The sequence below is a fragment of the Plecotus auritus genome (assembly GCF_963455305.1).
Source record: "Plecotus auritus genome assembly, chromosome: 1".
NCBI classification, from domain to species: domain Eukaryota; kingdom Metazoa; phylum Chordata; class Mammalia; order Chiroptera; family Vespertilionidae; genus Plecotus; species Plecotus auritus.
Genome location: NC_137770.1, coordinates 76,324,107 through 76,349,318, shown reverse-complemented (window position 1 = coordinate 76,349,318; position 25,212 = coordinate 76,324,107). Strand labels below are relative to the sequence as shown.

At 38.8% G+C, this 25,212-nt stretch overlaps 1 protein-coding gene across 10 annotated transcripts in view; it reads right to left on the bottom strand.

The window, feature by feature from the left end:
- The window catches only part of MEIS2 (Meis homeobox 2), a 208,291-nt gene that overhangs the window by 60,227 nt on the left and 122,852 nt on the right, over nucleotides 1-25,212 (bottom strand). The gene's annotated exons all lie outside the window — the stretch shown is intronic.

Below are 25,212 nucleotides of genomic sequence, written 5' to 3'. Positions count from 1 at the left end.
GGCTAGTAAATAGGTCCCTGTTCTAAATTCACTGGCTTTCTTAAACAGAAAAGTAAACTTATCCAGCATATCAAAATGGTTCACAAATGAGGAATATTTAGTAGTATTTCCCACCAATATTGTGAAAGGGTGACATTAGGGATAACAGAGTATTCCATTCAGAGCATTCTAATCATTCCTGTGCTAGAGAGAGACAGTGTTCCAGTCATCTAAGATTTTTATTCTTCAGGTATTTCATCTTCTACAACCGTGTGCATCATCCAAAACATGCTCAAGTACTTAGCAAACCCAACTGCCATTAGGTTAAACAAAATTCTTTCTATAGAAAAAGGGGTTAACTAGATTTGTATTCATATAGAAGCCAGGCTTTTAATATTCTGCAAATGTTAACAAAGAAAGATGATAATGTTGAGTTAATATGGGTTAAGCATAAAATGAAAATAAATTTTTCTGATTGTGAGGTGTTGACACTTTTTTGGCTGGGGCCGCCAGCCTGTTCCTGAAAGCTGTGTAATTACAGAAGGCTTTTCCCCTCCTTCCCCCTCCTGCTTTGAGCCTACCCACATTAGTAATGACCCCTTCACTGCTTCAAAAACCACTAATGGTCTTCAGCACGGGCAAGAAAAATGAACAGGATAAATTGGAATCCACAGTCAGTAATTTGCATCCTATGAGGCTGCTTTGGCCACTCACACTCATGACTGGCCATCAATCGTTGCCTGTCAGGTGCTGTACTCTGCCACCATGACAAATACTCCTCCTAACACTCTGATTCGTCCAAACAATGTAATTGTCCCCCATGCTCCTTTTGGTAATGGAGATAATGAACGACTGCACAAACAAGTAGGATTGCTCATCACAGACGCTGGGGTGGCTTCAAACTGGAAAAGGCCTAGGGTACACATTTTAATTGACTGAAAACACAGGTTGGGGCGAAAAGGACACCATCAACAACAAAAAATCCCCAAGTCCTTCTTGTCCTGTTTTTTTCCCCCTGCCAAATCCAAGCAAGGAGTATCTTTTGACTTTTTGCCTCTCAAAGATTTTGAAAGCCTAGGTTTATAGGTTATCTGCCCGATGGCAAACTTTCTACAAATAACAAAAATGAAAATAAGGGCTCATCACCTGAGCGTATAGCTCTGAATTGGTACTGTCATCCATGTATGCAGTGTTTTCTTTTTTGTGTGTTTAGTCTTGCTCACTGTTGTGATGCATTTGCCCAAGACAGTTCGGACAAAATGTGGGTTGGGTGTGTGTGTGTGTGTGTGTGTGTGTGTGTGTGTGTGTGTGTGTCTGTGAGAGAGGGGGGGGGGAGGCGGGAGGGAGGGAGGGAAAATACACATATTCCCATACACAGAAAAGGTGTAGATGTCATAAGGGGTTAGGATGCTAAGGACGTACAAGGGTAAAAAAGTGATGTTACTCGAGTGCCAATTCATCCAAGTATGACTCTAAATTGTGATTGAAGAAAAAGAATTCTTTCCAGTGTTTTATTAGAAATTTAGTCAAATGACCACAAAATTACATAAACAGCGCGTTTTATCTTGGGAATCCCTGAACTGCACTTTCACTAGGAAAGTATTTTCAAATTCCACTCACAATCATTAAAAAAATTGGGACCTTACCAAAATTCACCTTGCACAGATGGCTTTTGTGTTTAATTAATAGGGAAGACCATGATAACTTTAACTTGTTTAAATGGCAGCCTGTGGTTTTCGAACATTCATGATGCTGTGCCCCTTTACACATGAAGTGGCCGGCTGATCTGCAAGTGTTCTGGCAGACAGCCACTCCACTTCTAAAATTAAAAAAGGAATGGGAAACAATCAGCTTTCGGGGAACTGGGATCATGGCAATGTGTTTTGGATTAATTTACAAATATATGTATATTTTTAAGGCCAAACTGTGGAACTAGAGAATGTCTACTCCATGGTCTATCATATGCATTTTTCGACTTTATTAGAACAGACATCATATTGAAATAATAAACATGGGAAGGCTTCACTTCTCCTTTGATGTATATTACTAAATGTCTGACTGGCTCAAGTTTAAAATAAACTTTGGTATGTTTGCACTTGAAAACTGGAAGTAGACCACAAGCAGTAATTTGTTGTCAGTTTCCATATTCTTGGACTAAAGCTATAGTTTAGTCTATTTGCTGTTGGGGGCCAATCCACGCTGGTCCGGTGGCCCAGAGGTGGCTCAACTTACTCATAAGAACACACAGTGTAATACAATAGCGATGGTGATGATTCCCTTCGTCAAGATGAACCTGCATAGGTCAAAGCTTTTCATACCCCTACATAACTCTAAGGTCACTGTTGAACACAAAACGTGATTCACAAAGGTCCTTTTACTTTGAATAACGGACAACTGTTCAAAAAGTTGATAAGACATGACTCAGTGTAGATAGAAAATATTTTTAATTGCCTTTTAAAAGACTCATTTATAAAGTAGATGTTATTTTTATTCAATATACTGACTTTGGGTGGGTAAAAGGAATCAAATATATAGTGATGAATGGAAACCAGACTTCTGGTGGTGAGCATGCTAGGGTATATACAGATATCAAAGTATAATGCTGTACAGCTGAAACTTATACAACGTTATTAATGCTGTTACTTCAGCTAAAATGGAAACACTGACCTTAGGCCTTCTTCTTTACCCCCAGCTCACCTCTTTTAGGTTTAACTTGGTTTAGCAAGTGCCTGGAATTAGATCTACAATCTATAATAATAAAAGTGTAATATGCTAATTAGACTGGATGTCCTACCGGCTGACCTTCTGGACAAAGCTGGCTCCTGAGGGAAGCCCGGGTCCTGAGTGCCAGAGGGAAGGCGGTGCCGGCAGCTGGGGGAAGGAAGGCCTACTCTTGCACAAATTTCATGCATCAGATCTCTAGTATCCTTATAATACATCAGTGCAACAGTGTTTGGGTAAAAACACTTAATAATTTTTGTTTGTGATTAACCCTTCTCCAATGATGTCCAAAGTGGAACCGATTTATCGTAAACTTTATTCCATGTTGAAAAAACTTATACTAACATTTAAAAATATTTCAAGTGATACTTTTAATCATCTCATGAATTAGAAGTACAAAATAAAATTTAAAAGATAGTATTTGGAAGGATAAAAAATTGGGAATACCCTAAATGTCTTTCAACTGGATCATGTTCATGAAAAGGTATCCCCATATATTGTTGAGTGAAAAAAGCAAATTGTAGAACTATAAGTATTACCAATTCATAGAAATAGATAAATAAAATTTAACATACACATATCTACAGTTGTAGTGCAAGAAAAAGATCTAGAAAAAATACACACTGAATAATGGCCCATGTTGTGTAGAGCATAGGGGTGGAGGATTTTACTTTTTGTTTATATCCTCATATTTTCTCTGCATATGTATTGCTTTTAACATTTTTTAAAAATCCAATATAAATTTTAAAAGTATAATTAATTTATTATAATTATAAATAATTTATATATTCCACAGTTCTTAAAAAATAGCAATTTAACATTTTTGTGCAATGAGATATTCTCTTTCACTGGATATTTTTATTTGTTATTTTAAAAAATATATTTTTATTTATTTCAGAGAGGCAGGGAAAGGGAGAGGGAGATAGAAACATCAATTGGGGATGGAGCCTGCAACCTGGGCATGTGCCCTGACCAGAAATTGAACCCTGACCTCCTGGTTCATAGGTCAATGCTCAACTTCTGAGCCATGCTAGCCGGGCTCACTGGATATTTCTAAAAGTAGGCTGTGGCTGAGATAAGTCCTGCCTCTTGAGTTACTGCTCTACCCTCTGAGTTGGACTTACTAGTCTATAACATCTACTAGATAAACTCCTTGAAGAACAATGTGCGACCTGTCAAATTAATTCTGTGGTGATGTAATATAATCATTAAGACAAATGATCGAGTAGCTTGTTGGGCAGGATCTTAGTTTGAGCAAATACTTGGAAGCTGAGTATTATGAGTACCTCTTCTTTTTCTTCTCTCTCCTCCAAGATACCATATATTTTATACAGTTAATCCAGGTGACCTTGATTTTGATGATGCCCCTGAGAGTAAATTTCAGTATGTTTCTTGTATAAAAAACCCTCTATGCAATTTCCCCGAGATGGTCAATGAACCACACTGGGGAAATATCACTCATTGCTTTAGGGCCATGCTTACTGAGCAGGTACAAGGAGATGAGGACCCTGATTTCTGGAATGTCAAATGTATTCAATGGTCATGGATTTAATAAAATTCCTATGCTGTGACCAGAATACACTACAAATGAAATTTGAAGAAAACAAGAAAAAGTAAGATATTTTAAACCCATCATATTCCCATATTTGGAGGTATTTAAATATCTTTATTAAGTGTAACTTCCTGAAGGTAAAATCTTGGGTTTTTAAAACTTTTGTATTTTCTCCCTAGTCTGTTGCAGTGTCTCTAAGTGTATGTAGAAAGAATGGGAGGGGGGAATAGACCTAAGTGCTCATTAAAGCTTTGTCAGTGATTCTGTCAACTTTAACAAGACCTCGTTGCTATAACAGTAAACTTAAGAAATTAATGAAACTATACATTGGTTTTAAAATATCTATATAGATTGTAACAATAAAGTTATATATATATATGGTTAATTCTGAATCTTACTCACACAAATTCTCTCTCTCTCTTTCTCTCTTTCTTTCTTTCTCTCTCTCTCTCTCTCTCAAGTTGTTTGAGCTTCTAATCAGTCCTCAGGATGCAGTCAACACCCTTTGCTCTTCTAGCACCAAGCTAACTTCCTGTTTATGCCTGAAGTACTTCTACATGAACTATGATGTATCTTTAGCTTTGTGTTAGTATTTATAAATCTTTGCATTTTCTGGGTGTCTTATCCTTGTCTCTAGCTCTTGAGGTCAGAAGCACAAAGTATTAGAGTCAAAAGGTCTTTAGATGGAACCTTGGCCTGGGACCTAATTTATATAGTCAAGGAAACCAAGATTTACAAAAGTTAAGTAACATATGCCAGATTGTAGAAATAGGCAGTGATGAGAGCTGAGATAACCACCTGCTCCCCTGACATTTATAGAGGGCTTTCCCACTCTAACATTATGTTTTTCACTGAAGAAGCATTTCCCTTTTCTTTTGTTAATAGCACCCTGATTTCACTTTCAGAATGTGCTCAGGGGTGGCCAAGGGACCTATACATGGTCAATCAACACCGGTAACCATCATGGCTGCATTGAAGCCGGGAAGCACAGGCAAACAAAAGCAGAGCCAGTAGATGTAAAGAATAAATCCCTGATGTCATTTCTGCACTTGGATCCAGCTTTACCTAAAATCACTTACTTGAGCCAATAAATTAGTCCTAATATACAGGGCACAATTTAGATTATCTGGAATTTTCTCAGTTTATACCTTTCCTGCCTTCTAAAAATGATTGTTTATTGTTAGAAAAGAAAAGAAAACAAAAGGAAAGAAGGATGATGATGGGGAGGAAAATGAGAAGGAGGAAGAGGAAAGAGGAATGAAAGGAACCATTCTGGCTTAATCTATACCTACAGACTCTGATCAAACATGGCAAAAATCCTGAGAATTTGGGACTAAAAATAAAGTTTCTCAGAGTTGTGATCCCAACAGATGAAAAAAACAACAACCCAGCTAACTTGGAAGATAGAGGTTTTAAGCAGACAGTGCATATAGGACTGTGAACATTTTTTTTAAAACATTTTATTGATTTTTTTACAGAGAGGAATAGAGAGTTAGAAACATCGATGAGAGAGAAACATCAATCAGCTGCCTTCTGCACACTCCCCACTGGTCATGTGCCCGCAACCAAGGTACATGCCCTTGACCGGAATCGAACCTGGGACCCTTGAGTCCGCAGGTTGACGCTCTAGCCACTGAGCCAAACCAGTTAGGGCAACATTTTGTATCTAAATTCGAAAAGTAAAATATAAGGTAGTTTTTATAATGTTTCTTAAAATAACCATATAGAGAGTAAATTTCAGTATGTTTCTTGTGTAAAGTTAAAATCTTAAGGGAGAAGAATATAAGTTAACTGAACAAAATACCTGAGAAACACACTTAGACTCAAAACCCTTATGGAAACCAAAGGCTGTGATTATATAAAATGACACAAAAGTTGTTGCAATCATCTGACTAATTTAGAGTTCTTTGATTTTGGTAACATTCTCAACTGCTGATGAAAAGTGTATGTCAAAAATTGTGTGATCACAACAGTGCCTTCTATTTCCATGATTCTGGCATGTCCATCATGGCCAGCCCAAACCCTCTCCACCAGAAGTAGTTGCTCCCACCCCACCCACAAATTCCACCGTGTTTTCTCTCCTCCTCTCTTGTGCTTTCATTCACTTCACATAATTTTTTATGTATATATGTGCACACTGGACTGCAAGTCATTTGAGGACAAGGTTGAAGACTAACTTTAAACACCCTACAATACTTAATACAGTGTTTCTTATATAATAGGAATAATACTTGTTTGTGAATGCATTATTTCTGAAATTGATAGTTTCCTCTTAGAAAAGCTGATAGTGCCTTGTATATGATGAATAAGTACTCAGATAAAAATGGAAAAATTCAGACAGTCATTTAACTGTTTTCCAACACAATATTTGGATATGTGGAAACATCTACTGGATTTTTCACTTTTCATCCAGATGTTTGGTGTCATGAAAACCAGTATTTCAGATTCAAATTAGTTAGTTGTTTTTTTAAAATGCCAGATGTATATTTGAGAGGAAGAAATGTGGCTATATCAGGAAATTCATTTCCATTTAAGTTCACATGGAAGCAAATAGATTGAATTATAACAATCACATCTTTTAAAATCAGAAGAGATTTCAGAGATTTTAGTCATGGCCAGCCCCTAAGAGATTAGCATGTTTGGGTGATATTTACAGCCAGGGTAGGAAGGGCTCATTAAAAAGAGTACAGAGAAACACAGATATCTGCAGATAAGCTAAAGGAATACTGAGTGCGCCTGATAGATTACTATACAGAGATTTTAAGAACAGGTATTAAATTTATTATTATCAAGATATAGGTTAAAAAAAAGGAGAGGGATTTCTATGAAACTAATGGCTAAAAGGAATAAACTAAGTGTCTTAGGACAAATGAGAAACATTTTTCTGCATCTGCAAGGAGAAATGTTTTGTATCCATGTTCTAAAGGTACAGAGGGAGTTCATGTGGGCAGGGGTGATGAAATTAAGTGAAGGTCAGATACCATCAAGACTCATTCTACTTTTGAGGATCCAAGATGGCAGCGTAGGTAAACACCTAAACTGCTGCCTCGCACAACAATTTCAAAACTACAACTAAAAGACAAAACGTCTATCACCCAGAACCACGGGAAAGCTGGCTGAGTGGAAGTTCTACAACTAGAAGGAAAGAGAAAACAGCATTGAGACGTGCACAAGCGCTGAAAAGCTGAGGTACGGAGACGCGCGAATCGGGCTGGCGATGGGCGACTGGGAGCACTGCTTTTTTCAACCCGAAGGGAGACAAGCTCCCAATTACTCCAAACTCCAGTTTTTGGGGAGACGCGGGGGACCCAAACTCCTACGGGGAGAAGCTGGACTGTCTGCCATCGGGTCGGAAAGTGAGGGTGGCTTGCTTGCAGGGCTGCGGGCAGGAATAATTATTTACTGTGCTGGGGTGCGGGATGTGAGGACATGGTCGGAGATGCAGAGCCGGCTAACTGGCAGCCATCACTGTTTGCCACGCCCTAGCCTAGTCACGCCCTGAGACCCCGCCCCGCACAATCTACAAACCCACCCAAGCTCCAAGCAGCGGCTTTAGCATATGAATGACCTGCCCTATTGCAGCTTAACCTAGCAAACTTGCAGCCCGGGTCAGACAGCTCCAAAACCTCCAAACCCCAAGCAAAGAGGAGAAAACTGTAGTTCTCGCTGTAGCGCCTGCTGGGTGCCCTCAGACAGTAGCTGACCTGCACCCCATTAGAGATCCAGAAGCCAGTGTACCTAGTGGTCAGTGTGAGACACCAGATTTCAACTCCTCACATCTATAAGTGACACATTCAAGAGGCAGACTCAGTGAGCACCAAAGCCCCACTGAAACAAGTCCTGCACCATAAGGGTGTCTTCAGCACAGCAGTTCTTCCATTATAGACACAGCAGGTCCTCACAGCCAATTGGCCTGGAGGTCAGTTCCTCCCAGTGTACCAACAGCAATCAAGGCTTAACTACACCAAGACTTTGCACTCAGCCGACAAAAGGGTGTACCAAAGGCGTCCACCTCAGGTGATTGGGGAGGCTGAGCTACTGGCCCCTATAGGTCATCTACCACACAAAGCCACTCCATCAACACAGGGAAGCAACAAAATGCGGAGACAAAGAAACATGTCACGAATGAAAGCAAACTACTGGACAACATAGAGTTCAGAACCACATTTATAAGATTACTCAAGAATCTTCTAAAAACCGCTGAGGCACTTAGTGAGACCTTTAAGGATCTTAACGAGAATGCCAAAACAATGGAAAAGGACCAGTCAGAAATTAAGTATACACTGTCTGAAATAAAGAATATACAGAAATTCAACTGCAGATCAATGTACCCCAAGAATCAAACCAAAGATCTGAAATATGAGGAAACAAAAAACACCCAAACAGAAAAACAAAAAGAAAAAAGAATCCAAAAATATGAAGATAGTGTAAGGAGCCTCTGGGACAACTTTAAGCGTACCAACATCCGAATTTTTGGGGTGCCAGAAGAAGAGAGAGAGCAAAATATTGAAAACCTATTAGAAGAAATAATGACCGAAAACTTTCCCTACCTGGTGAAAGAAATAGACTTACAAGTTCAGGAAGCTCACAGAACCCCATACAAGAGGAATCCAAAGAGGACCACACCAAGACACATCATAATTAAAATGCCAAGGGCAAAAGACAAAGAGAGAATCTTGAAAGCAACAAGAGAAAAACGGTTAGTTACCTACAAGGGAGCACCCATACGACTGTCAGCTGATTTCTCGGCAGAAACTATGCAGGCCAGAAGGGAGTGGCAAGAAATATTCAAAGTGATGAACAGCAAGAACCTACAACCAAGATTACTCTACCCAGCAAAGCTATCATTCAGAGTTGAAGGTCAGATAAAGAGCTTCACAGACAAGAAAAAGCTAAAGGAGTTCATCACCACCAAACCAGGATTACATGAAATGCTGAAGGGTATTCTTTAAGAAGAGGAAGAAGAAGAAAAAGGTAAAGATAAAAATTATGAATAACAAAATGACATCAAATACATACCTACCAACAAGTGAATCTAAAAATCAAATGAATAAAAAATCTGAAGAACAGAATGGACTGGTGAATATAATAGAATCAGGGACATAGAAAGGAAGTGGACTGACAAAGAGATTGAACAAAAATCTTACACCTATGGATGAAGACAGTGGCGGGGGGTAAGGGCATGGGGTGGGGTGGGGAATCAGGTGGAGGGGAGCTATGGGGGAAAAAAAAAGAGGAACACCTGTAATAATCTGAACAATAAATATTTATTTAAAAAAAAGACTCATTCTACTTTTAAATTTCCAAAAATCAGATCACATTAGAAAACACTTGCAGAATGGAGTGAGAATTTAAGTACAATAGTCCCCCAATTAACCATGGTCAACCTCAATCCAAAAATTATTCAGCAGAAAATTCCAGGAATAAAAATTCAAAAATTTAAATTGCATGTCATTCTGAGTATCTCACTTCATCTCACCATATAGGCACTGTATCATCGCACATCATCACAAGAAGAAGGGTGAGCATTTACAGTCCAATAAGATTTTGAGAGACCACATTCATATAACTTTTGTTACAGCATACTGTCATACTGTTCTATGTTATTATTAGTTATTACTGTTAATCTCTTATTGTGCCTAATTTATAAATTAAACTTTATCATGCATATGTAGGAACAGGAAAAAAAACAAACACATAGTATATATAGAACTCAGTTCTCTCTGCAGTTTCAGGCAACCACTGGAGGTCTTGGAACACATCCCCTGCAGATAAGGGGGACTACTGTAATTATTGTAATTATTATCCTATCGACTGAGACTTTAAAGCTGAGCAAACTCTTATTTTGAAAATAATAAAAATATATTCCTAAGGCTAGAGACGATAATTTTATTTAACATTTGTTAGGGCACTCCCATGAGCTGCTTGGCCATGCGTGTTATGTTGCCTACGTGGCTAATGGGTAATCTTACCAAATGAGCCAAAGGCCACAAATAAGGCCTTGACTCATTTAACAATCATTTCACATTTCCACACTATGACCAAATTAATATTTTATGGGGCCACTCAGTTCTATAGCCAGACCACTTTTCTAAAAAATTGAATTTTGTGCTTATTTATTTTATGGGTCATTTGTTGAAATAGATTTCAAACAGGTTTAAGCTATTTAGATTTTTCAATGAACTGAAGAAGAAAAACTCACAGACTCAGATTTTTAGAACTAGAAAGGACATTAGAGTTCATCTAATTCAAACTTTCTCACTTTATGTCTCACAAAATTGGGGCCAACTGAGATGACGTGGCTTGCTCAGACTGAGTTGGCTTCCTCCTTTTTTAAGATGACTGATTTTCCCAGCAAGAAGAAATTTCACACGTATAATTTCAAAGAACACTTCTTATGGAACAAGTTATTTTCACCTATGAATTAGAGATACCAATAGCCAGATTTTATCCTTTAAAAGATACTTAACATCCATATCCTATATATTCCTATGTCACCCTATATTTTCCCCCTTTGCCTCGCTGCATTGCAAATACATTTCACATTTGCCTATCTCTCGTCTTAGATTCTCTGCTCCTTGAGAGCAAAGACTGGCTATTCCACATTTTATTTCCAGAATTTAGTTCATTACCAGGCATTCAAGAGTTACCAATAAACGCATGTTGAATTAGTCAAGTTTGACACTGTAAACAAGTGAATTCTTTGCACCCTAAAAATACTATTTTGAAATGAAAGAAAGGGAAGTTGGTTGAGGTGAAAGCTAGATAGCAAATGAGAAGGGAGATTTAAGGAAGGAGACACTCAAAGAGGCAGATAATACCAACCTCTTACCCGTGTCAAGCTTGAAACAGTGAAAATCAGCTATTATTTTAAAAAAGATTAAAATGTTATATATGTACAAAACAGTAGAAGTTGGCAAATTCAGATGGTGAAGAAATAAGCATGTGAGACTTTTTATTCACATTTAATTTCTCCCTGTTAAAAAGGCTAAGGGGTTGCTTTAAAACAAGGATCTGAAGTATGTGGTAGAGAGTTATATAATGTCTAGACAACTAAGATACTTGTATCTAATCTTATGACAACAATCCTACTTAACAGGTTCAGACACAGTGCCATAGGAGACTGAGTTAGAAGGAAATGAGGATTAGCAATTAGTCCATTACATTTCTTTAATAACATAAAAAACACACACATCTAGACAAGAAAATGTGGGGTAAATATTAAAATATTATTAATCAAATTTGCAAGCTATAATAAATAATTCCAGTATGTTTAGTCAGTTTTATTTGCATGAACTATGCTATAAATAATTTTGTCTGATTTACTTTAGGAATGCACTGAAAGTCCAATTTGACAAAAAAAAAAAAAAAACACAAAACACACACACAAAAAACACAAACACAAAAACACTAAGATTTAAAGAGGAAGGGGGTTGTTTAAAGAAACTAAAGGTTATCTTTTTTTTTTTTTTTCCAAAAAGGTTATTATCTCTAGAGTAAGCAATGGAAATGTGGATATTATCTTCTTTGCTCATCTCAGAATACAGGATAAGAGCATGGGGTTAATGATAAGTTAAAAAGTCATAAAAATAAGAAGGAAGTAGCCGTAAACTAATGACTCCTTGTGATGGCAGTAGTGGTTAAAAAGAGAACTGTGATAGTGACGGACCATTTCTTGCACTGTATTCTGAAGGTTTCAGTCAGGGTGGCTCTCATGAAACAACTCCTTAGGAAGAGTTAATTCTCTTATTTTATAATTCACCAAGAGGAAAACTCTAAGCTGTAAAATGCTAGCATTAGGAACTTTGTTTAGAGTTACAATCTGGCTTCTTTTTCTAATACATACAGAGCTTCTTTTTGCATATAAGTGAGCACTAGATACAACTATGTCCTTACATGTATACTCTGAAAAAGGGAGTGTGTGCTGGAAAACTTGACTTTTTTTCCTGTTTAATTATAGTGCCACGGTCTTAAAATGTTTTGGGATTTATCTGATTTTTTAAAAAGTTTAAACTATAATTTTTTAAATTTTAATTTATTATTTTTACATTTTATTTCATTTATTTTTCCATCATCATTAATTCCCTCTATGCTTTCTTCTATTTCCACCCCCTGCCCCTACAATTGCCACACTGCTGTCCATGTCCATGAATTTTCTTTTTTTACTCAATCCCTCCCCCTCCCCCAACACTCCCTCCACCAGAGCTGTTTGCCTGCTCTTTATCTGTGAGTCTGATTTTTAAAAATATGGGAGAAAGATCTTTATCAGTTTGTTCACAAAACATGAAAAAGTAAGACAAAGATATTACCCAAGTGTTTGCCTTAGCTATCCACTGTACCAGTAAATAAAGCATCCAATTGATACCATAATAATAATTTTAAAAAAACCCTCTTAACCAGGCCATCAAAAAGGTCAGTTAGCAGTATTTATTTTGGAATTCCCCACAGTTTTATCTTATCTGTTTGTTTTTCCTTCCCTTTTTTAGAGCAGGCTGTTTGGCGAAAGTTAACCAAATCAAGATGGAGACAGACCGAGGTACCACCATAGTCTTTATCTATCTCTGTGAATATACCAGCCCTGCTACTATTTTACCTAAGCTTTAAAACACACAAAATACTTTAAATATAGAGTGTTTCTAAGTAGATGAAAAAAATTACTTTGTGAGTTTACAATTCTATTAAGAGCAAACCACCTCATCAATAAGGAGAAGACCTTCAAAATGTCTTTTCAACATACCCATGGATAGGCATGTCTCTTCCTGATTAAGCATATAAGATCATAAACTACCTAATCCATGTCATAACCGAACAAAATGTAAAAGTATACACATGCACATTAAAATATATGTTTTCATGAGTCTGGATATCTATTGACTAAACAAACATTGGTTAATTAAAGATGAAAATGATTAAATATTGAAATATCAAGTCATTGGATAGCATTTAACCTCTTACCACCATAATTAAATGCTATGCTGAGTTAATCCAAGTAAATTAGAATTGTATGAACTAAAACAAAATATGCACACAAAAATTAAAGGTTTTCATGGCAAAACAATAAGGATATATGCTAACATATGTTTATAGCTTATTTAAATGTTAGTAGGTGGCTATTTTCTTCCTAATTTGGACAGCAAATCGGAAAATACCGATAAAAGGCTCCTCTCAGCTTGGGCAGCCAAGCTGACCTCAGCAGAAAATGCTCTCATTACTTCTCCACTGGGTTCTCATCTACTTATCAACTTGGACCAAAGACAGATAAATAATGAGGAACATTTTAAAAATATGACTGAAATTATTGCACTGGTCATCTTTCTTCAGTCCATTAAGTGGTAAGATTTTATAGAAAGCAATAGCTACCTCTTATTCCCCGTGATAGTAGAAATGGTCATATATCTTACATACTTACAAAGAGATAATCCTATTTTTGCATGAAAATATTTTTTACAAGAATTTAAGAAGCCCTGAAGATGGTGTCTTCACAAAAACTGGACAAACCTTAATGTAGCTGAGGCCAACTGGAACAAACCAGTATGGCCAGCATTAGTTTTACTAGTTGAACATCCATTCTGATGGTTGGAGACTGTTAAAAGGGTTGGATATCACATGTGCTTTTCTATGACGGACAGAGACCTCTAACATTTTTGATACCTGCCTACTATGTTGTATCTTTGGCAGATGAACTTGAGTTTCACCCACATTCTACCATAATACAAACAGCAACTGGTGAGTAGACCAGTTGACCATAGAGAATGCTAAGTTTTTCATCTGTTTAAAGTCTGAAGGTAGCTTCACTACTCATGTGTTACTAACTGAATCATATGCGTTATTTAACTATTTCAATAATTTACTCTTATTGTAGTAATTAGAAATATACCCTCATGCAACGTAAGCTGAGTGGGTTTAGTTCTCTAAGAAGTTAGCAAAACACTTAAGGATTGCCACATGGCGAGCAGTAAGCCGCAAATGGCCTTTAGATTCCAGCAGAAAATCATTAAGTAAAGCCAAGGTATTATTTGTATTTATGCACCATAAAAGTATTGATGATGCTTTATCTAAATAAGGACATTTTCTTAGAAAAGGTAAGAGAGGAAAGTTTTTGGCAAGAGGTAAATGGGAGGAACAACAACAACAAAAAATCTCAAGAGGTCAAAAGTGTGTATAACAATCACCATCCAACTCATGGCTCTGACTGCCCACGTAAGACCATGACTTGGATTTGTTCTGGATATCGGAGGAAACTTTCCTCCTTCACACAGTTCCAGCTGACAATCAGCATCCACTCAGTGTCAAATCTGTCCTGGCAGAAACTAAGGGAAGACTTTTTCAGTTCAGGTGTTTGAACATTTAGAGTTTTCCTACTGTGCACAATATAAGAAGGAAATTCAGAAAGACATGTATAAGCATCTATTTTATAAAGTCTTCATCTTTTTTTTCTGACCTAACCAGACAATTTTGAAATCACCTGGGAACATACTGTTATAAGGAAGAAATAAGCTTATGTGCATTTTTATCCTAGTGATACGTGTTCAATCCTATAAACACTGATGAACAGCTGTCAGGTCCTGGGCTAGATATATTCTGAGCCAGGTGTCTGGAGTAATGGGCCAACAGTAATAATGAGATTGGTATTCTGGCATTTGACTGGCTGCACTGTTTTCTTCCTTAACCTTCAGAACACATTCTCCCTTTTCATTTTTAGTGATTGGAATGCTAAAGGTGTGATAGAACCCAGAAGCACCCTCTGGAGACATTACTTTAACTTCTTGGACATTTGGGAATACAATTCATAGTAAGTATAAATACCCTAAATTGAATTACGACGGGAACTTGCTATTTGCTAAAGTGAGTTCTGTCACAAGATAAATGCATGTTCTCACAAAGCAATGAATGCCCCAGTGGACTAATGCTCTTGTAATTTTTTAATGAACAAATTTAGATGTGAACAGGAAATGTCAAATGAAACATTCTGATGGATTTATTAATAAGCACTTGAATTTTCACTTCTGTGTTTTGTTGCCTGCTGTGTGCCCAGCTTCTAGAAAAGGGCTTGGGAGAACAGTATAAGCTCAATAAGTATCTGTATATATAAAAGCCTAAGCGACCATTACGACCAGATGACTGGCCGGTAGCTATGATGCACACTGACCACCAGGGGGCAGATGCTCAATGCAGGAGCAACCCCCTGATGGTCAGTGCGCTCCCACAGCCAACCTCCCGCGGCCAGCCAACCTCCTCTAGTCTACCTAATAAAAGAGTAACATGCTAATTGACCATACCTTCATGATGCCCTCCAGCCAATCAGGAGTGAGTATGCAAATTAACCCAACAAAGATGGTGGGTTAATTTGCATACACAGGTGCTGAGTGGCAGGGGGCAGGTCGGGACACTTGCGTTGTTGCCATGGCGATGACACTGGTGTTCTGCACCACCCCAGCCGCTATGGGCCTCTGGGCAGCATGGGAAGGCAGAAAGGTGGCTCTGGGCCAGAGTGGAAAGGTGGCTCCAGCCAGAGTGAAGGCAGTGCTGGCAGCCAGGGGAAGGAAGGTGCATTCTTGCATGAATCTTCGTGCATTGGGCCTTTAGTTTGGTAAATAAATAAATGAATGAGTATTTTTCAATGCTTGACCTGAGAGTGAAGCATGGAGTCTCTTATTGCAAGAGCATGAGGGAAGCAGGAGACATTTCAGTGTTTAGACTTTTCCCTTCTCACATGAGTAGTTAGAACCACCTAGCTGTGAGGAGGCTAATGGCAAGGGATGGAAAGGGTCCTCATGTCCCAGATTTAAAAGCATATCCTCTATTAATTTATTTACACTCTTGAAAATCTGAACTGTTTTTCCCCCACAGTGAATTATATATTCCTAGGCCCATATTAAGATATAGGGGGAAAACCTGTAGAAAGCCCCACAGAACCTGTAACAATAGTCTGGGCAGAAGTATATGACTATCACACTAAGGCAGTGACACTTTCCATGATTTCATACCTTAGTGGATAAACATTTGAATTTAAAGTGTAGATACATTTTGGAAACACTCAACTGACTCAGGAAACACATGTGCTATGGTGCCATTGGGTCACACTTCGGGTGGAGCCCTGGGAAATTTTTTGGAAAATAATGGTAGAAATAGGTTGGAAGGAGAGAGACAGAACATATAAATCTATTAGCAATTGCATTTATAGCTCTTTCCACCTGTCCCTTTCAAAGCATTTTTCTAATATTAGCTGTGAAAGTTCTAAGTGCACATGGCTCAGACCCATTGTCTCATCTCACTTGATAAAGGTAAAGACCTGGGTGCAGGAAGCACAAGTGACTTATCGCTTGGTTGTGATCCAGGCAGAGTCAAAGGCAAGAAAGAAATAATCCCGTGATGTGGGCAAGATTTGATGAATGATATGAGGTCTACAGTTGCCATCAAAATCATGCAACACAATGTATGTCTAAGGTACTTGTTTTTGTTTCACCTACCCAGAATGATATTTTAACTAAACTCATTCCTCCCTGTCTCTCCAGAATGTGACATTATAGTCCTGCTCAGGGCCAAGATAAATAAATGGCCTACATCATTTAACAGAATTGTCCAAAGATATTAATAGCCATCATTGTTTTAGGATGGGTATGACAGTCCTAAATAGTTTCACCATTAGGTCAGTTGTTTTAAATACATATGTGTTTCCCACTAGAACATAAGCTCCTTGAGGGCAAGGAGCTTGAAAGAAACAATTAGAAAGTCTTCGCTGAGTAAATATTGTCTCTACCCAGGCAGGCTACACTTGCATTTGTATAAGACAGTTAGAAATCTGGAAGCTCCTAATGGCTAATGGCTGCAACACACTGTGATAATGACTGAGAGACTAGTTACTTAAGTGAGAAAATGGTCTGGCAAATCCAGGGAAAAAGGATCTCACGGTATTCATGTAGAGGAAAAAAAAAACCCTTATAAAGAAATCCAGGCCATATTTCATGAGGGGAAGAAGAAACGAAAAAAAAATTTAAGAGACAAGCCCATCTATACAAATTAGAATAAAATATGCACAAATCTCCAGAGAAACTCTATTATATCACAATTAATGCAGAGGCTGCAATCATGCCAGACTAATTTCAATAGATTCCAAGTTTTGAACAGTTCCTAGACTATCCAAGTGGGAATTTGGCCAGGATTCTGGGGTTAATAATTCATTTTGAGAGAGGCTAATTCCTTGGGAGGCAGCCCACTCTGCAGGAGGAAACATTTGGCCCATGTGAGCAAATTTGCTCCTCAAGATCACCCTCTATGAGCTCCACAAGACACCTTTTTGGGGGTGGGGTGTCAGTTTACTTTCTCATACATGTAGAAATATATATCATGTTTTCAACAAATATGTATTAATGTCAGAGAAATGGTTCAAGCATATACATTGAGATGTTTGTGTTCTTAAAGAATAGTTTTTACGGCAACTTTTAATTACCATAATTTGAGAACAGTATTGTCAGAAGAGTACTGTGGCAAAACATATGACCTCTGCAGTCAGACAGTCCTGGCTTTTCATCGCTGCACAGATCAGTAACTGCAAGCCTTTGAAGGGGGTACTGAATCACCCTAGGACTAAGGCTCTTCATTCATAAAATAGGAAAATTAATGGTGCTTACTTCACCGGGGTCTTCTGAGGTTTAACTAAGTCACTAATTAATTGAACAAACAGTTGCTGAGTGTCAGAAATTATTATAGGCACTGGGAATACAGCAATAAATGGAAGAAATAAATCCCTGACCTCATGAAACTTATATTCTGATATGGATATAGGAAATAGACAAAAATATACATCATCTGTCAGAGGTGATAAGTTTTATGAACACTTCCTGAAGGTCACCTCTATACTGAGATAGTGTGACTGCGGAGGCTGGTGGTGTACTAACAGGGTGCCTGGCAGATAATAATTTAGCACGTAACACAGAGTACCTATGTATTCACACAGGGTAAAATAAAAATCCTTCATTGTTTCCATTTCTCTGCCACATAGCTGGAGCTTTCCACATGCATCCTGCCACCCTCACATAGCTGATTCCTAACCAATACCTTAACATATTTTATATGCTCATGAGTATCATCAGTGTTTCTAAATACAAGTGTTTTCTGTGATGCATGATTATTCAGCATTTTATATGTCTACAAGAGGCCTGGTGCACAAATTCATGCACGGATGGGGTCCCATAGCCTGGCCAGCCAGGCAGGGCTGGACGGGGGCAGGGACCACAGGAGGTTTGCTGTGGGAGTGCACTGACCACCAGGGGGCAGCTCCTGCATTGAGCATCTGCCCCCTGGTGGTCAGTGCGCATCATAGCAACCAGTTGTTCCGGTCTTTCGGTTGTAATGGTTGCTTAGGCTTTTATATATAGAGATTAATGGGTCTTAGAAGTAAAGGGATCTATAAAGGCACTTTGGTTAAATAAGGTGAGAGACTGTGCAAATAGAGTCTTTATAGGGCATGTGAAATGGGGAAATGAATTAGCACAGAATCCTTTATGTTTTTCCCAGGAACACCAGAATTTGGGAGTTACTTCATACTGAGCCAATTTGGAAGAGAACCTTTCATGGGTCTTCATGTCTGTAAAACTGATTACAATTCAACCCCAGCAATCACCAGCAGCACCCACACAAGATACTACAAGAATCATTCACACTTTTCCCCAAACCCTCATGGCTCCATGTCACCAATAAAACAGATTCTGGCCTGCATTAGAAACCATTCCCTACCTGGCCCACACCAATCTTTCCCAACTTGTATCCCACTGCTCTACAACACATATGTAAAATCCTAACCAAACCACGTTGGCTTTTTTTTTTTTTTTAATCCACTTTATTCCTATATCATTACCATCAAAACACTTCCCATCTTGTAGATATTTCAAATGCTCATCTTTATTTTGGCCTCTCCTTCCATTTTTATACACCAGGACACCTAATGTTGCACAGCCGCTCAGTACCTCTCTTCCCCATGAATTGGGCACAACCATGTGACTAATTCTAGACAAATGACTGTGATGAAAGGGACCTGCACCATTTGGGGACTGAAGAATTCACCTGAGAATGTGAACTCCCCAGGCCCTCTCCCCTGCTGCTACAGTTACAGGGGTCCTTGTTGAGGTAGAGGTGCTACCAGGTGGAAGAAACCTGGCATGCTGAGGACAGCTGCCTCAGAGAGCAGCATGAACTCATCGTCGACCTTGTGTGCCCAAGAAACAAATTCTTATTACACGAAGCCACTGAGATGTCTGCACTACTTGTCGAGGTGGCGAGTAAAGCCAATCCTGACTGATACACCATTCTTCAAGAACTTCTTTGATCATAACTTTGAAGTGATTCTCTCTTTTCCTAAAAAAAATCATATGAAGAAACATTTTTTGTTGTTGTTGATAAATAATGGCTTTGTGGGAAGAATCAGCTGTATTGAAAAGGATCTTTGATAAGTGTGGGGGATGGGAAATGGGGGGTGAAATAGATCTCCCGGGCTTGGTTTCTAGTGGCAGCCACATTTCTTGTCAAAACCGGCAGCTACTCAGCCTAATAAAGGGCTGACAAGCCATGTTAAGAGCTGCCCAGGAGAAGAGATGGAGCGATAAGTAAGGTTAAGAAGGGATACTTGGAGATGAGATGGGTATAAAGGGAATTTTTCAATTGACCTGTGTGTGCTGTGTGATGTGACACCTGCCCATGTCACTACAAATCTTCAGTAAAACTAGAGAATTAAAAAACTCCTTATAGGGTTGGATTTTATTTATTTATTTATTTATTTATTTATTTATTTATTTATTTATTGGGGAAGCTGATGAAGTGGCTGAATTTAGCATCGTTTGCGTAGGTTTAAAACAGATTCCTGTGTGTGGTCAAAGGAACTGGCTGATATGTGGGTCACACTTCATTTATATTCTCAAGCCAGAGAGAGCATGTGGTGCCTTGCATTACAGATACAGTAAGTTCCTCAACAAAAGGAACCCTACTCCACACCTCTCTCTATTCTGCATGTGCTGAGCTCAAAATGTTATAGAGTTCCCAGTGAAATGCATCAACTGAATGAATGACTGCTAATGGATCAAAGACAATCCTCTTCATCAGTCCTCCTATACTGAAAAGTAAACTGGCCACAACTTACCCTTTTATTTTGTTTTCATGGTATGCTAGAGGCATTTTAAGAACCCTACATAATAAAAGGGTAATATGCAAATTGACCCTAAAGGCAGAATGAACAGAATGACCGCTGGACCAGTCACTATGAGGCGCACTGACCACCTCTCGGTCCCTTTCCACGGCCAGCAGGCTCCAATAGCCTAATGGCGAATGGGGAACCGGGGATGTGGGTGGTGACAGGCCAAGGCCACCAGGGCGGGGCTGGTGAGCGGGCGGGAACAGCCGGCCTCTTGGTCCCTTCCCCTGGCCGTCAGGCACCAACTACCCGATGGCAAAAGGGGAACTGGGCCTGGGTGGCAGCGGCGGGGGGTGGGGCCGGCTGTGGGCAGCCAGGGAAGATGGCCCTGATTGCTGGCCAGGCCTAGGGACCATACCCGCGCACGAGTTTCATGCGCTGGGCCTCTAGTATTCTATAATATTTCAGTCATGTTAACTTGTAAAGGTAGTAAATTCTTCAATTTTGATCAGCACAACCTTGCTAATTAGACACGGTTGCATTCTTCTCTTAGTCTGCACTCTCAACTGCATTTAATTATCTGAATTTTCTCAGTAGGAAGAGAGAACTTCCTCAAAGGGTGAGAACTGGGAGGAAATGTAGATAAAAATGCATTTCACGATCTCATTCCAGTTTATCTTCTCTGTCATCAACACTGAAGTCCTGCTCTGGTCTCTTTAGAAAACCACATGACATTTGAGAATCTTCTCTACTGAACACATTTCAGAACCATCTGGAACACCTTCCTCCCTTCCTTCTCTCCAGCCTCCCCAATCGTCCGTCCTTTCCTCCATCTATGAAAATGCTTTTCCCCTTTTCCTCCTTTGGCTTCCTCTTCTTATGTTTTGGAGCTCTTACAGTTCATCTTAATTCTTTGGTTATTTGCAGGTGTCAGACACAGGGTAGTCTGAAATAAATACTTGGAGATCAATCATCTGTGGTATATGCTGAAATTAAGAATCAATTTTTCTGCCTTCTAATTTCAAATATTAATGAGAAGTAAAAAGGTGAAGACAGTCAAACCAGTGCTAATACAGCACATACACATGCAGCTATTTTTAAATTAGCAGTTTTGTTTGTGCTCTCAGTCGTGAAGACTTGTGTCTGTAAAAAAATTAGTGAATTAAATTCATACCTATAATCTTTGAAGATCTCATAATGAAAAAAATGTAAACTCCAGCTTTTTATGGCATATACTTGAGAAGAATATTTGTCTGCTTTGGCCATTTTGCAATATACATGCATATATTTATTTTTTATATGAAAATGATATTCAGGCCTCTTCAACTATTTTTCCTTGTCATAGCTGATGAATTTCAGTTTGTTGACACAGTTTCTACAATAATAACTGACACACATACCCAGTCATGTTTACAAAAAATGAGTTCCTGGTTAAAATCCTTGACTATAGTGTAGTTCCGTTTCATAAGTGTGAACACCTAAAGGCGTGTTTCCCTCTCTGACACGCACAACACGTCCTCACTGCAGTAAATTAGAGATGCTCACAATTTGGCAAATGTGGGTCTCAACAGGGCCCTTAGCTCTACAGATCCGTGGAAGTGTCCACATCATTGTCCCCAGCAAGGCTCCAGGAGAGCGCTTCCTCGTCCACACGAGGAGCTTCGGACACTTGTCTTTACTGCCCCATCATAAATTCATAAAGGGATGTCTGCTGTAACCAGTTGGCAAGTTCACTGCATAAACATCAACACCAATTTAATGACTTGTGTACACATCGTAAACTAGAGAATCTTTATACAAAGAAATCAGATAAATCAAACATGAGCTGAGCTTCGGGGAAAGCAATTAAAGCTTTACGTTAAGGTGGCTGTGGGAGGGCGCTGCATCCCATTAGAGCGGGTAATAGAAAATGTGTGAGTGCAACTACAGTATATATGTAATTAAATTAATTAGTAATTTTAAGTGTGTTGAAAGCAACATCTCATCAAGACGTAAGTAGATGAGGATTATTTACAAGTTTAATTTTCCCATTTTATGTGTTGTTCAAGGAATAGGCAAAAACCAAACCAAACCACAACAGAAAAAACCTTCAAACTTCCTGAGAAGTTGATAAAAATAAAATAGGGACGTGATGTAAAACTGATTGACTTGCCTCTGGCTAGGAATGGGACAAAGGAATAGTCAGAACATAAAAACCTGTTTGGCCACATTTCATTTCCTAGAGCATACTGAGATGCTCTGGGGCCAGCCCGTTTCATTCTAATACCTGGAAGCCTCGAAGCCTGAAGCCTCGTATAAAGGACCTTTCAGGCACATTGCTTTCTGAGCAAGTATTTGCAGTCAGTCCCTAGCATATGCTTAACCATCACCTGGTAATACAAATTTCAAAATTACATTAAAAACAGCCAAGGAGATTTTTGCTGAATAAAAATGAGATGGCTTATATGCCAAAGCTTCTTGTCAGCTGAAAACAGGAAGCTAAATTTGGCTGTAAGAAACTGTCTTGGAACTTCAGAAATTCTGGGGCCCAATTCAGCCCCTTGTAATATGTGTACACCTATTCCACGGGAAAAATCGGTCTACTTCAGTAACGGCGCGACTTCCATTTATTCATCTCGAAAGCAGTAAGATCCTAGAATGGAGCCTCCACAACACAAAATGCTTTTAAGTTCTCCCTGAGGGGAACACAATATACACAATTTATGTAAAAAGAAGAAAAATGAAAGCTAAGTATTCCAGTTAAGGGTCAGAAATCAATATTTCTTTAACAGCCTAAGCAACATGCATTACTCTTAATACAAATACTTAGGACACTTTACATTCTCCATAAAGGGGGATTTTTCCATAATCGGGGTTGAAAGTGGCAGAATATGCTCTCCCAACTTAGTTTCAATTGCTGAAAATAAAAAAAATATATATTTGGACAGCATTTCACTGATACTGTCATCCTTGGTTAAAACTTCTTAACCTAAATGTACTAAATGTGGGAAATAAGTAATTAAATTGTAATATACCTCAATGGAATATGATAAAGACATTGAAATATCAATATGAAAACCATGCAGAAACAGGAAACAAGAATTCTGAACATAAAACTAATTGTACTGGGATAAGAAAAATATGGCTTTTTTTCAGGTGGCAAAATTTTTTCATGATATTCTATTTTGTAGTCCATGAAAGTTATGAAAAAGAAAAGCGTGTGTTCATTTCGATAGCACAAAAAAGTTATGGTACGATATAGCAGGTAGGCAATAGACCTTAAGAAATAAAGTATAACTAAAAGGACTGAGTAGTAATGCCTGGCCAGCGTGGTTCAGTGGTTGAGCGTCAACCTATGAACCAGGAGGTCACATTGTCGGTCCCGGTCAGGGCACATGCCGGGGTTGCAGGCTCAATCCCAGTATAGGGTGTGCAGGAGGCAGCCGATCAATGATTCTCATCATTGGTGTTTCTTTCTCTCTGAAATCAATAAAAATATATTTTAAAGATTTGGTATAGCCTAACTAGTTTCTGAGTATTAACTTTGGCTCTTCTCCAATCTATTCTCCATACTGGAGTCAGCATGATCACAGCAAAGGACTGATCTAATCTTGTCACTCTACTACTTGACATGCTTCAATGGCTTCCCATTGCTTTCAAGCTAAAGATAAAAATGTTTATCATGGGCTTCAAAGCACCAGATGATCTGGGTGGAAGACTCCAAAGTCATGTTGCTCTATTGTCCAATTGCTATTTCCCCTCCGACCACACCACCCTTCCATTTCCACAACTCTACCATGCTTCCTCCTGCCACAGGAGCTTTGTATGTGTTGTGTCTGGCTTCTTCCCTTATACCCTCCCCATCATCCCTCCAACGCACCCCTCTTTCTGCTTCAGATCTGAAGTTAATCGGTGATGATTAACTGATTAGTCAAGTCCCTCTTAATAAATACTGGAAAAATACCCTGTGTCTCTCCAACAGGCACTTACCCTACCTGTCCTTTTATCAGGCTGTAAGCACTACAAGGACAACAGCTGCATCTAATCTTTTTATCCATCACTATATCTTCAGTGCCTAGCACAGAAGATAGTTCTTAAGGGAAGCACTTGATAAATACCTATGGAATGAGTGAGTGTCAAGGTGGAACTAAGGTTCCTAAAGAAGCCCATAAAAGCAACCTCGTACCACTTCTAAGCTATTTGAAATTAAGTAATAATTCATAGTCTATAGTACCGAACAGGCACTACTCAATGAATAGGGCTGTGTGATTCAACTGTGGTTGGTGAGGCCCACCTGAAGAAGTGGGAAAGGATCATCAAATAGCCCTTCTGCTGCTCACAGGATCTTTTCAAAATGGCAACAGAGTACATCTGCCAGATCTTTAGTTAAACCTCTTAGAAGGATGAGTTATCTGTTCACTGCATTTTGAAATAAAGTAGTATATTAATTTCCCCCACATTTGGAATAAGTAGCCCAATAGTGGTCATCTGCAAAGAACTTCTAATTTCTCTCTCCATCTTTATGTGCTTTTGTGATAATAACTATTTTTAAGCATCCATTCATTAGTCCTGTGCCTTTAAAAAGTTGTTATTCTTCCTGTCCTTTCCTTTTTTCAATGATGTGTTGCCATGTGGTCCTAGGAACTCCAGGGACATTACTCACTACCACCATTCCTCTTGGTTTCCAAATGACCTTAATTTGACTAGGGGTAAGATTCAAGTGTATAACAAACTCTTTTTTTTTTTTTTCTAAAGCATAATTTAGAGCAGGGGTCCTCAAACTACGGCCCATGGGCCACATGCGGCCCGCCGAGGACATTTATCCAGCCCGCTGGGTGACGCTGCCTGTCCTGCTTAG